Source organism: Cimex lectularius, unplaced genomic scaffold (assembly GCF_000648675.2).
Source record: "Cimex lectularius strain Harlan isolate CLEC.00 unplaced genomic scaffold, Clec_2.1 scaffold460, whole genome shotgun sequence".
Taxonomy (NCBI): Eukaryota; Metazoa; Arthropoda; class Insecta; order Hemiptera; family Cimicidae; genus Cimex; species Cimex lectularius.
In genome coordinates this window covers 14,487-29,717 of record NW_019392983.1, presented here as the reverse complement: position 1 = coordinate 29,717, position 15,231 = coordinate 14,487, and the positions used below count along the sequence as shown (strand labels likewise).

Below are 15,231 nucleotides of genomic sequence, written 5' to 3'. Positions count from 1 at the left end.
CGGCGTTTGGCGATGAAACAATAACACACGAATAATATGGATCTTGCAGGGAAACGACCAGGTTGGTGGATCACTTATTTGGACCAAACCTTTTTTGATGATTCTACACACCAAAATCACTTCTAGTAGATAGGTCCTGGTTTTCCGTTGTTTAATATTTTTATTCCCCTGTTCTACTTGCTCAACACTCCACAATCAACTATATGTATATTTCAACAAAATTTAGTAAAAGCTATCCAAATTTATCAATACATTTCTAAAAACTAAATATTTTGAATGTAAACTGGGTCGTAACATTTTTTTTCGAGAAGCTCATATGAGATTTCGTTTTAGCACCTCTAGAGACCCCTAACTTTAAATTTTTGCTTGAATTTAAATTTATCGATTTTTGACCCCTAAAATTTTTCCGATTTTTGAGAGAAATCGTTATAAGGCGTTCAATATCTGATTGACACGCCTATAATTAGAAAACGGCTATCAGGATTTTCACGTCAAACATGCGATTTGAAAGAAGAGGAACGTAAAAGTAGGACTGGTAAATAAAAATATTAAAAAACGAAAAATTTCCACTTAAAAAAAATAAAATAAAAATTTTTTTTTTTTTAAATGGCGAAATCTCTATTCAGAAGTAGTGGCGGATACAATGTGTCCGATATTTTGGAGTGAAGAATCGCCAAAGTTTGGCCCAAATCCTCGACTTATCAACCTGGTCGTTGTCCTCTTGTTGATACGGTCGATTGGATATAAAACAAATTCAATTGTTATCTGCGGATCTTTCGACCTGTTTTAAGTTCGAATGGCGTTAGAGACTTGACAGTGCGAAGACAAAAACAAATTTGAAACCATCCTTTAAAAAAGACTTAATTATGTAAATTTGTAGACATCTTTAAGATTGTTTTGCCATGAGATGACCTGAAAATAAGTCAAAAGCTCAGCAGGGAGAAGGGAATTTGTTTTTCATCCAACTGACCGACCGAAGATCCAGATTATTTTCGAGGCAAAAGTAACAGTAATGGAAGAGACAACACTTCACTTTAGCACATTATAGTATGTAACTAAATAATCACCTATTTGCTATTTCACGCAAAAAAAGGTCAAGGAAAATTCATCGTTTTTCCAATTTTTGTTTGAGTTTGTTTTTTAGCGAAGCAGTAGTTGGCTCGTTTGAAGTTTTGGTGAGGCCTTTGGATATGATCTGCCCGCTGCTTAATTGTGCTGATTTGGGCTGTAGCTGCACTGGTTCAGAAAATTTACGAGAAGGTAGGTAGACTTCCTGCCATGGCGTCTCTTCCATTGATTTTTACATAAAAGTATTTATCATTTCGTGAAAGAACAGGAAATGGGTCTTCATACGCAGATTCCAAAGGTTTTTTTAACTAGTCGAGTCTTACAAATACATGTGTTCAGACTTTTAACTACTTAGGCACGGATACACTTCTTCCAGTTTTGTGCTTGTCTATTACAGGTTTGAGTTGCAGATCTGCGACCAAACCTCCTGGATCTTGAATGCGCTGAGTCGGCTGAATTCGCCAGAAATTTATTGTCTTTCCATACATCAAGGACATCGAAGCGCTGGTTTCAGAATGAATAGCTGCTCGTAGACCCCAAAGGAATATGGGCAATGATTCCGTGTAACGTGTTGTACGCTTTCAAAGTTGTTATTGTTGGATGCAGTCTTTTTATTTTGCCATTGCATTGTAGTGGTAAGGTGTGTATACTCAATGCACTGAAATGTTTGAATAAAGTAGAATATAACTGCCTACCTAGGTCAGTACACATTACACGCTTAGGTACTCCGAATTGCGATATGCAATTGTGATAACAAGCCTTAGTTGTCGTCTTACCAGTTGTATTGTTCAAAGGAATGATTTTTATCTAATTGGTAAATATGTTGATATACGTTAAAGCGTAATTGTTATATTCTGAAGGTTGTATGCTGCTTATGAGGTATATGTGCACCTCGGCAAAACGTTCATCAGGTTCTTTATAGGCTCCCATCTGTGATTTGACAAGTCTGCTGACCTTACAGTTTTTATTCTTCACAAACAACTTTTCAATTACCTATCGGCATTAATTCTGGTACTAAGCACGCCCTTTTTGCGCATTACTTGTCCCAACAACGTAAACTACTTCCACTATTTTGTTTAAAACACTATAATATTATTTTTTTAAATACTTATTAGATCAACTGAGGGTGCGCACCCTTACACATGGAATAATAAGGCAGTGCAGAGCCCAAAAATGTTTCAAAACTTACAAAATATATGGATACCAAATAAAAGAACATAAACAATTTGGTTGCGCGCCATTGTCAATTGTTCAGTTAGGTGTAGACAAAGCAGCTTTGAAAAATTGATTGGCTCCCTCATTGACTTGCAAATCCGCTACTCTCCCCCGTCTACTTTTCTTTGCAGTAACGAACCCATTAGAGTAAACTGTTCAAAAATCGATTACCTCATTGTAGGCACCTTGTTGAATTGTTATTTTTTACTAAAAGGAGGTTTTAAATTTTAAAAAACAATTAAAAATGTGGGTGTAACTCATGTATCGTGTAATGACTGCAGCATTCAAACATAAATTGCTATCTATGATAAATTGAGAAATATAGAATGAATTAAATGAATGAATTAAAAAAATTAAAAGGAAGAATTCGTTGTTCAAAAAGAAGTAAGTATAACGAAATCTTTTATAGGGTCTGGAGTTGTGTAAGAATTCTCACTAACGCATTCACTCACAGACTCTCTCTCTCTCTCCCTCTCTCTCTCTCTCTCTCTCTCTCTCTCTCTCTCTCTCTCTCTCTCTCTCTCTCTCTCTCACTTTCACTAATCGGTCTTTCTTTCACTCATTTACTCACTCACTCTTTCTCTCTCACTCACTCGCTCAATCTTTCTTTTCTCTCACTCCCACTTACTCACTCAATTTCTCTTTCACACTGTCTCACTTGCTCTCTCTCTCTCTTTCTTTCTTTCTCTCTCTCTCTCTCTCTCCCACTCACTCACACACTTTTTTCTTTCTCTCTCTCTCCCTTTCAGTCTCTCACTCACTAATCTCTCTTTTTCTCACACATTTACTCACTCACTCTCTCTCACTCATTTATTCACTCACTTATTTTTTCTTTCTCACTCATTCCCTTTTTCTCTCGCTCCCAATTTCTCACTCATTTACTACTCATTTATTCTTTCTTTCTCACTCACTCATTTTTTCCCTCTTCCAGTTTCTCTCTCAATCTCTCTCACTATTTTGAATTACTGGAATGTTCGGAGTATCACTGTTCGGATTAGCAAGAGAGTACTGTACACGCAAAATCCCAGTAGTTAAAACGTTACATTAAATGTCAAAGACGTCTAACCATAATTTATTTATAAGTTTAAGATTCCATACCATGCCCAGATGTCCGGCTGTTGTGTAAGGTATTTATTTATAGTACACAGCTGGAGTGCAGGAGTAAGGTCAGATTTTTTTCAAACTTTTCACAGTTCTTCAGATGTCTCTCAAGAAAATTCTCGATGATTTACTTATTGTTTCTGTTAAACCCACATTTTGTTCGGTGACATGTGATTTTGTACAATGTTTCCTGTCGTGATTTATTTACTCGCTTTAAAGATAGGAATTTACCATTTTCCCCTTTGTAGGATTAAAAAGATTACTTTAAACTATTCAACAAAGGCCTTTAAAAGATCAGTTATTACAGAATCAACTTTTAGGAAGTGAAATAAAAAGCCGATTCGAATAAATTTCAATAAAGATTTCTAAAGAATGGCTTTGGGTTGAACACGCCTGTTAACAGATCCCAATTGGCCCATTTACTCGAAAGGACGACTGACAGACGCTCCTATTCAAAAGATGCATGCGACGGGAATGCAGTTAAATGTCACACTTCTGACTCAACCGCCAAGTCACCAGGGACACCGATAGATCCAGCGACAAATTCACAGATGACAAATTTGCTGTATGGCTATTTTTAATAATTACTAAGTATCTGTCTCGAAAGACTCCACTATTTTCTCTCCTTTTCAATTGTCCAATGACTTCCTTTCTCTCTCTCTCTCTCTCTCTCTCTCTCTCTCTCTCTCTCTCGCTGTTTCTCTCTCTTTCCCACTTACTCACTCAACCTCTCTCTCATTATGTCTCACTTACTCTTCCTTTCTATTTCTCCCATTCACTCACTACACTCTCTCTTTCTTTCTTTTTTCTTTCTCATTCACTCTCACTCTTTTTCCACTTTCTATTTCTCTCTGATGAATTTATCATATTAAAGGCCTTTTCAAATTTACCACACCTAATCACCACACGTTTAAATTTACATTTTTTCTCAATAATCGATATAGTGGTTCAAATTTATTTTTTTATATGCCAGCTTACGGTACCCAAAATACTACATTCACAGGTTATCGAAGTTTTTTTATGGACACTATATTCCCTTTTTGAAAATTTGTTCGTCGAAATTTTTTGTCGCAGGTGATTTTGCTACGAACAAATGTTTGATTTGTTTTAATTTTAAGCATTCGATATTGATAACATACAATAACTTCTCGATATGTTTAAGATGATTTCAGGTATAATTGTGATCACTACGTCAATTGACCTCAGAGTCTGGGGAATTCGGTACTACCCTGTGGTACGTTTCTATACAAAACAAATCAACTCCCTTGTAAATTTAGCCTCAAATAAATAAAAACTAAATTATCAATGAAATTTATTTTTAATTACAATTTGTTGATGAATTGCTCAGGGAGAAAAATAATTTAATGCCTCTGAACTTCCTTTGTACAATCACCCTCCCTTCTGATATTACTTTTAGACATGTTAGATTAATAAATTAATGCGAGAGTTTAAAAACAGAAATCACTCTGAAAAAAGCTAATAAGCAAATGCTTAATCTACCTTTTGTTTCAAATTTCAAGTTAACCACAGAGTTTCACTTTGACCACAACGACCTTCCAAAATGTATCAGCTTTATCTCAAGTGATAGGATGGAATTTGGAAACAACCTTAACTTTTTATAATGTAGGCGCAGTTAAATATAAAATATTTTAATATTATTTTTAGTGTTAGTTAGTAGATGATATTATCAATGTAAAACATCTAGCCTAATTCTCAAAAGAACAACCAAATAATTATACAATTGTTATCATTTAAGTTTGAAGGCTTATAAGCTGTGGTATGCGGGCAATTGTATTACCTCATCAATACATACAAATTATACAATCCAACAATCAATTTAGGGTATAGTTACTCTGTTTGTTTTTAGTTTTTCATTCCTTTCCTGCCACCTTCAAGCAGTTACTAATAACACATCCCCTTCCTTCTTTCCATGGATTACAGACGTTGGATACCGAACTTCTAGCTGTTCTACACAGTTCTATTCCATATGACCGCATCGGGTGTAATTGAGTTTTGTAGGTTGTAGGTTTTGTTTTTCAACAATAGCGTGGATTGTCGTCCTATAGAGTCGATCGTAGCGTCTGTTTAGTCGTCCATGCTGATTCAATGTTAAGCGTGAATCTTGGTGGGACGCAAGTTAACAAACGAAGTCGGATTTGGGGATAGGAACATTGTTGTAGTATAATGTGAGAGGAGTTTTGCTTCGGATTATAAATATGACATGGACTTGCTTTCATTTATCTTCATTTTCCATTGTCTATACTTCACCAATCTGCTATATGTGTGGTACGTCCCTGGATTTGGGTCAATACAGCTTTATTATCGGCTAATGATGCAAGGAGGGTGATAGGCGTAGAGGGAATTTCTGCGTTATAAGGTATGTAGAGGATTGGTTCAAGCACACTGCCCTGCGATATTCCTGAAAGAGCAATATTCGGAGTGATCTTTAATAGACCCAAAAGACCCGCTCTGTTAGATAAGAGCGGAGGATTAAGTAAAGGATATTTGGAAGGGCCTGCTTTAATTTGTACGGGAAAACCTTGGGGCTGTCAAAGCCACATCAAGGCTCCCATACAATATTCTTTGCGCTCAATAGGGAAAACACGGTCTGCAATGAGAAACATTTGCTGGACTGGAAACCTTAAATTGAAAATGTAATTGAATCATTTTGTTTATTGATAATGTAAGTTTAATTTTTTTGGATGATTCGGCCTATTTAACAAACCGAATTATCCAGCGTGGAAGTTCGTCCGATAAAGATTTCAAACGAGCCGTCGCCGATGTCTATGAGTCAGAGGGGAAAAAATTTGAAGAGGGCGTCTCGCGTGTCGTTTTCTACTCAATATTGATATCGATCTAATTGTTGCGTTGCCTTGAGAACCAGACATCGGGGCACCGGGGCTAATCACTTGTCTAATTTGGACAAACACAACAACGGCTTCAACCCACGCAAAGTTCGTCCAACAAATTCAGAAATCAAAAATCCATCACGGTCATAACACAGTTTTCAAACGCAGTGCAACAGTCAAGCGTTCATCAACCTCGGGAATTGACTGAAAAAACTTTTTCCAGATTCGAGGTTTTGTATTTTGAAAAGAACAACTTAACCGTAACCCCAATTCTAAGCCTCACAGGCGCGTTACAGAAGATTTAAGAGGACAGCGGTACCAATGAAACCATTTGGATTTTGTAAATGGTCTGCTGGGTGGCATTCCTATTATTTAATAGTTACCTATCATTATACTAAACTGCCCATAACTAAAACTTCATTCCACAAAAAGCACCCAAACACTTGTCTAATCACTTGTCTAATTTGGACAAACACAACAACGGCCTCTGCCCACGCAAAGTTCGTCCAACCAATTCAGAAATCAAAAATCCATCACGTCACAACACAATTTTCAAACGCCAAAGTCTCATGATTTGAAGATAGCGAAATTTTTTTGGTTGATTGAAATTGGTGTAATTTATTAACGTATCGCTAACTTTTTCATCTCAACCAAGACCTTAGATAAAAAATTTAATTAATTGAAATAATTAATACGGTTCATTATGACTGCTAAACATATATGGATTAATATAATGAACAAATATAATGACCTTAAGATTGGTGGATTTACACTATGCTTTTTATTTACTTAAATAAAAAAATATGATTTTTTCATCTTCAAAATGTTCTCCAGTGAAATCGCATCCCGTGGCTATTGTGATGGCCTCTTTTCCCACGTTTCAAGTAAGATTTTTATCTGATACTACCTCTATTGTTGATGAGCCAACGGTATCCGAACGTAGGTACATTGTGTCAGTAAAAATATCAAAAACAAAATTTATAGCAGTTGTAGAAAATGTACTTGTAATAAACTTTTTTAAAAATAAAACTTGAGAAACAACATTCGTAAGTGAAACCCTATTCAAATGCATACATTCGTTAGTTGTTATAGGAAGCTCATGAATAGGACAAAGTTTTTCGAATGTCATTAAGAAGTGAAATGCAGTAACTCTTCGCGAAAGTTAGCATGTTATCAAAGTTGTCTGACCTAGATATTATTTGCATTTAATAGCGGATAGACGACCCTAAGTGACTCATTTTTTGTACAAAGGCTTGAGTAAATATACAATATTAACATGTTCTAAACTTTATAGCTTTTTTGTATATAGTTCAGCTGTTAAGGAAGTTTTAACGGATTTTTTTCATGTAGTTAACTTTATTGGACGTAAGCCATATACAGCTGGAGTTTCAATTCAGTGGGTGTACTCTAAAATTTGATCGTTTTTTAAATTTATTCATAGCGACTGGACAAAATCAATGAATAAGGTATGAATCTTTAGTTAATTTAAATCTATTTATTACAAAGAAGCATCTCGGAATTCAAAATTGGCATCATCTGTCCCTCGTCTAAGTGTACTTTAATAAGCTACTTGCCGTCGGCTTTATACTGATCCATTTACCATGATTTCAGCAGGGAATACCATGCCTTTCAAGAAACCGTCGTATACAGCCGTCGAGGAAGGCTCGTCGCCCTTTTCTGCTTGCTCTGAGTTCTAGTCTTCCTCGTCGGCTTGGGTAGTTTTTCTTATCGCCGAAAAATATGACGTGTATCCCGGAAAAATTATTCTCAAACTCTTAAACAAGCTTCTCTTGCATCATCTGGAAATTCGTAAGCAGGGGCATCGGGACAAGTCTAAGTTAAATAAAGCAATCAAATAGAAAAATATCATTGTTTATGAATGAAAACCTCTAGTAGTTCCAAAAAGCAGAACATCTCAAAGAATCGGCACAGCCAAAAAATGGATGAGGTCGTCTTTCGGGCGGGAATTACACAGTAAGATGCGCTCAACAGAAACATCTCTCAGAGAGGAGTAATTAAGGTAGATAAATTCGCACCTAAGTTTGAAGAATTAACTTAAATTGAGAGGGCAACTTTAGATTATTATTGGTCAAGTCGAAAAATGCTTTTAAATGATCAAGTAATGTAGAGTAATGTAATGTATAATATTGTAGTTTACAAAGAACTTGATCGTGATATTGTATCTAAAAGCCAGTTTGGTACAACTTTCAAATGCCTAAAACGAATGGATGATTCAAAAGCCGAGAATCATTCTTCATGTTTGATAAGGAGAACACAAAGTTCTCCTAGTGAATTGAGTGCCTTAAACCAGGATACATGAGCATTAATTATTTCAGCAGCCGTAATTTTTAGAAAAATATCATTCTTTGCCCTACATTTTAGAATCGTTTGGGTTTTATATTCTACCTTCTGTTTTCCTTCGTCCAATGGATAGTGAATTTCATTTTTAAACAAATTAAATAAACTTGAAAACCACTCCACTTTTTTTGGTAAGTTATCAAATGACATCATGATTTCATCTAAAGATCTAGACATCTAAAGACTTGGTTTATTGGTAATCAAACCTGTTACATTTATATACCATTTATTTTTAACTACCGGAAAGCTTCCAGATGGGTTTAAAGAATCTATCATTGAGTCCATTTTCATAAAGGTTGAGGCAAAAAAACTCATATACCTATAACCTAAACATCATCTTTAACCAAAATCGAAGAATAAGAACAGATCTTGCGAAGCAAACTATAAAAATACTACACCAGCTTCAGAAAGTTATGTTTTGGACAGTTGGACTAAAGCGCATACAAACACTTTGAGCCCTGAAGATGATGTCAATAAAGATCGAAACGTTGGCACGATAAAGAAAATGTTTTTCTGAAACCTACATCACACCAGACCGCATCTCACGATTTCTAAATAAACTTAAGACTAATGAGGAGCTCTAGATAACGATGGATATTCACGATAAACCAATACTGGTTCGTGGTACGCAGGTCGAAAAGAGGCCGACTCCTACTCTAATCTTAATCTTAACCTTTTCCCAATCTGCCCTTGTAATAAATTGTTTATGTTGTTTGCAGGTCAATTCCTACAAAATTAAAAAATATGTATACATATACATCAAACTTTATAATTTCAACATGATTCTGCTAGTGTGATTTTATGCTTTAAACTTTGGGTACAAAATTCAATTATTGTAGTAATTTTGTTTTCGTCGTGCTTAAATTTCATCAAATGCAATGCAGTTATTCTAGTAAAGAGGATTTTAAATGTATTTAATTATATCTTGATTTTTTGTTTGTTATCACGATGCACTGATACTTACCTAGTTTTTAATACAAATTTAGGGCACTTGCCGATTATCGTACCCTGCTTATGCAGTTATTCAATTAGACCTTCGATTGGATAGGTAGGTAAATGGGATAAGTCAAGTCATATAATAAAAGTAAGTAAAACTACATTTCTTTGCCGCACATAGACGTATTCATTAGGACGTAGTACATACACTCAGATTCCATTTCAGGACTCTTACATTTATATTCAACTTATGTTTCACTACGGGGAAGTTTCTAGATGGGTTTAAAGAATATATCATTTTGTCAATCTTAGTTCACCTTCATAAAGACAAAAATTTCTTCTAATTATAGACCTATAATTTAACATCATCTTTATCCAAAATCGAACAGAGCTTGCTGAGAAAGCTAGAAAAATACTAACCAGCTTCTGAAAGTTGTGTTTTGGACATTTCGATTCAATTGGAATAAAGTGCATGTTGGTAGTATAATGTAAGTGTAGTAAAGGAAGTAGCAAACGGTGCCACCCAATGTGTTGCTACTGTAAAAAGTCGTTATCTCTTATGAAACAAATTCACGTAAAAAAGTTAGAATTATGAAACGATGAATGGCGCAATACAAGCAGTGGTCAAAGGACGAACGAATTCTTCCCGATCGTTTATGAACGCAAAAAAATTTATCACTTATCAAGAGTTATAAATTGACTGAATCATTATAAAGTGACTCAGGTCACCACTGACCATGGGTGCAATAGAGCTTTAGAACAATACAAACACCGTTTAAGAATGATTTCAAATCTAAATCAAAAAGCATTTCCCCAAAACTGAAACCACCTTATTTAGGGAGGAAAATTTATCTTACGTGTCAAAACAGATTTTAATTTAAATTAATTTGGTTTTACTCAAAGTTTTTATATTGAGAAGTGTTCTCTCTTCGAGACGATTTATATTTGTCAACATCTTGACAAATCCAATTTTGTTATTGGTCTATTTATCGACATTCGAAACTATTAGTTAGTAATTACTATTAAAGAATCTTGAGAATAATAAGATCTATGTTCATGCATAGAACTTCTTTTTTTACCTATCTGATAGGAAACGGCGAATTAGAATAAATAAAACAAATAGCTCCCCAAAGCATGTTTCTTGTGTTAAATCGTAGGGCAAATTTCTGAGCACTTTGCTATTTATTCTCTACATCAATAACTTATTTGGCTTAATGTTTAACGACTAAACGGTTCAGTTCACTATTCTTCGATTTTTTTTCTTCGAATGTCGAAAATGCTAAATTCATAACTGATAAGCCAGAAAATTTGGATATCCATGTTTCAGATTGATCGGGCATCAAGCAGTTGTTCAGTAAACGACTTCACAAACTTCTTCTCTAGTCATTGCTGTCAATCTTGGATAATAGACTAAATATTAAGTTGACCATGTGTAAAGACCGGTTTTCTTGATGTGCCATGCGTGGATCGCAGCGTCTTCAAAGAAGTCATGGTATGGCAGAATTAACGACTAATTAACATACAGCATGAATCTTTGATTGTACTAAGGTTCATTGAGGAAGTTATTCTGGATGCTGTGGTCCGATTCGCTCCATTTATTTGGGACAATTTCCTGTTAACGCTTGATAATGGTCCACCGCATGTAACACACATGAGTTATCACCTATTACTTGGAGGTTGTAGGGATTCCAACGATGAATTGACCAGCACGTTATCCTGGCATGAATCCCACAGAACAATTATGAGACGTGGTAGAGAGACTGGTTAGACACATTTCGCCTCCAACAAGCGTTGAACACCTTCAAACCTCACTTGTTGAAGAATGGGATTATTTTTAACAAGACGAAATCATCGATCACTTATTTCCTCGATGCCTACTAGGACACTTAAGGCCCTCTGCGAGACCAAAGGATGTAATACGGGTTATTAAGAGCAAAACCAGGAAATAAATTGACAATTCGGTTTTAATCTTTCCCCTGAGTTGTAGTACATTTTCTATCCAACCACATTATTAAATAATTTTCATTAAATTAATTACAAATTTCTGATCTCGTTTAATTTGTTTTCATTAAAATAAGAAGTGTTGCATGGGGTTCTTAAAGAAAATGCATTTTGAATATTTTATATGTTACAACACCCTACTTAAAATAATTTTACATATCCACCTCTTGCATGATTCATTCATTTAAAATTAAAAGTTCAACTATCAATAATTATGAACTTTTTATGGTATGTGTAATATTAATTTGTATTTTAATAATGTGTTAAGTTATTATTCATGTACATTGTGGCTCTGAAAGACGGTTGAAGGACTATTGTCATGTAGAATTTTTTTTTACTTGTAATGCATATGAATTTTAAAATATTTAGTCAACTAAATTATATATTCAATCTGAATCACACAAATGACTCCGTAAACGTAACACTTGATTCTTTTCAAATCATGCACTTATGGTTGGTATAAAAATGAGTATTTTTTAAATTTCATTGTAATGAATGTTTTGAGGAATGTAAATAAGGTAAGAAATTTAATCCAAAACCAGAAAAAGTGGCAAACCTAAATTTAAATTATAGATTAAATGGGCTTAAAATGGAGTCTTAAAAAATCAATAAAAAATATAAAAAATTATATATCTAATAAATCTATATGTAATAAAATTGTAATATTAAACAATATGTATATCTCAGGTAATTATAATGCGATAATAATAAGTACCAGATTAATTGTATTGATTGAAAGACACTACAACCACAGCCCACATCACAAGTTTTACTTTTACTGGGCTGGCATTGGTATATGTATATATATATTTTAGAAGATCCGAAATATTTGTGTGTCGCATCTATTGGTATACATTTCAGTTGTTTTCTAAAGTCCAGTATATTAGGCAAAACGAACTTATGTATATATATTTTACTCAACAGAATTATATATGGATATAATATGTATACTTTTGTATGAATGTATATTTTGTATAATGTGTTTATATGTATTTTTTCATGTACCAATCAATTATTTCATTCTTTTACACCGCTGAGAAGTATGTCTGAACCAAAACTGTGTTTTTCAAATTCCACGACAATCATATTAAAACTGTCGTGACTTTCCATACGTCCATACGGTTGTACGTCTATACGTCTCGACTCCTGTCTGGAATCCAGGCGATTTGAATGGTCGGTTAGAAAAGTACATTTTAAGTTTACAACGGAATCAAACAGACAATTGCAAATTAATATCTCGAGTCTGTATTCTGTTGTAAGGCTGTAACCATTATTATCGGACGGATCGAGATCATGGGGTCTTGGTTGTATCCCATGGATATTGTTATTGATCCACTATAGGGGCAATGACTGTAAGACTAGGGCAGGTCGCGAGGGATCTGAAGCCAGCAGATGGTCTACACCCCTACAATTTACTACTCGGGCTGAAAACGTTAGCTCACCCTATGCCAGCTGCACATAGAAATCGCTAATAATTTCTTCCGTGATGGGAAGTTTCAAAACCTATTTGATTATAAGCCGACCTACCGAGAGTGATACCTGTGGGTAGGTCAGGTCGTTTGGAGTCACTTGGTACTTGTCGTTCTATCAGCTCGACTCGACTGAATTATATCAAAGCTGAAGAATTTGTATGTGGTTTAAAGCAGAGTTACAAGAATTAATAAATTCTATAATTTTTTCATGCCCATGCTTTAACATATTTTCATAACATGAGAATCATACTGCTACACTTTGCTTCCTCGTGCCTACAAATTACTGATCATGATTACACTAATTTCCACTAGTTTCTAAATAAATATTTTTCTAACATTAGACTAACAAATTAATAAATATCAAAAACTACACACAGCACCGAATAATTTTTAATTTTCGTTCTTAATTAGTAAAATAGAATCACCAATATAGTTATGAATTGCCTAATCAATTCTTTTGATCTTAATATTGAATATGCAGTGATGGACAAATTGAATACACCATTCAATTTATTTAGTTTAAAATTAAATCCCTTATCTTTCTATATTAGTTACAGGTAATTAAGTGCTATCGTAGTCAAAGTAAAGAATACATTATGATTTCGTTACTTCCTTTGTTTAATTTTATACTGATTAATCCCACTTCCAATCTGCTATGCCTAAAGATCACATTCAGTTAATTTTTTTACCTCGTTGATTTCATTTGAATTATTCTTGTTTTAAAAAAAAATTTCAATGGCTCCAGACAGGTATTTGAATGAATATGATAGTACCAGGGCCATAACATTATTAGAGGAAGTATGCAGGATGTGAAGTCAGGAGAATAAGTGTAAATCACCCTACAATAGGAAGAATTCTTCAGCGCTTCAGAGTAACAAGGCTTCCACAAGAAGGCAGGGTCGACCTGAAGAGAAGATAGATCCATCTTTTTCACGCTCTACAAAACCGCAGCATTTTAGGAAATGAGATAAGAAATCTGATAAGATGCCTGATCAGAAATGTTTCAATTACTTCTAGGACTGTAAGAAAGCTCAATGAAAATAACTGCAGGGCCCGGCACCCAGCTCGTGGTCCTCTTCTTACCAGCTCAGAAAATGGCTATGGTTCAATTTGCATGTGAATTGAACATTGGAAGATTGAGAACAAGTTCTCTTTATAGATGAGTTGAGACTTGACCTTAAATCTTCAGATGGGCATAATTTCATATGGAGACACTCAGGAGAAAGGAACACCCCATGCTGTAAAATTCCTCAGGTGGCATTACACGGTTCATTGATATTCTGGCATGGCATTTCCTATGGCGCTCGCACCGAACTGGTGGTGAGAGGTGATCTTAGGATCAGTGTTGGCTATTTAAGACGAGAGGTGAATTACTTTACTTAAATTTCACCACATGAGTTGAAAGGAGGGTTGAGTTGTGTTCACTGTGTAACTTAGGGGCAAGAGAGGATGTGGTTTTGGTAATATTCCAGTGTGAGGAGAATTCAGAATGTGACATCTTGGTGCCTGTTCTTTAATAGGAACAAGATTTTTAAAAAATGCTAAACACTGTAGACAGTTTGAATCTTGTAAATTATGTCTGCTCTGCTTGGTGTTACAGATATTAAGTTAGTAGTTATAGTTAACAAATTTAATTATTAATTTTTATCTTGTTGTATTATTGTTGATCATATTAAACATTTTTTTATGCTATATTTTGTTTTTATTATTTTTTATTATTTTTTTCAATATTTGAATGCAATTTCAATTGGATATAATTTGATTTTTAATTAAATGTCAGATTATAATGCATTTCTTATTTGTATATAATATAGCATCTTTACAATAGTTTTCTTTTGTATTATTTTTATTAATTATTATTACAGCAAAAGTATGTATCACACTCTGTCTGATAGATATCCAAGCTGTATATGCTTTTATATGGCTTCTTTTTTTACTAAGTTGTAATTATTCTTAAATAAAGCAACTTACTATTATTATTATTATTATGTTCTATCTGCAGAGAATTATCAGTAGCTATAGATAGGTGTCTTAAATATTTCAAAAAATGGAGACCTAATGGTAGAAAGAGTGAGGCAATCTTTACTTGACACAGACCATATATCATGTCAAAATAAATAACTCGCCAAAACCATGGGCTAAGATAGTTAAATACCTTGGAGTCTATCTGCATTCATTATTTCATTTTAGTTTCCATATCGGAAAAAAATGCTAATAAGCATGGACCATCT

At 34.3% G+C, this 15,231-nt stretch overlaps 1 long non-coding RNA gene across 1 annotated transcript; it reads left to right on the top strand.

Annotated features, from left to right (window-relative positions):
- The first annotated feature begins 599 nt into the window (after positions 1 to 599).
- On the top strand, positions 600 to 11,706 carry LOC112127959. Its single transcript, XR_002910798.1, has 3 exons — positions 600 to 1,047; positions 1,145 to 1,260; positions 10,855 to 11,706. It is a non-coding gene; the product is annotated as an uncharacterized LOC112127959 (long non-coding RNA).
- Positions 11,707 to 15,231: the final 3,525 nt, after the last annotated feature.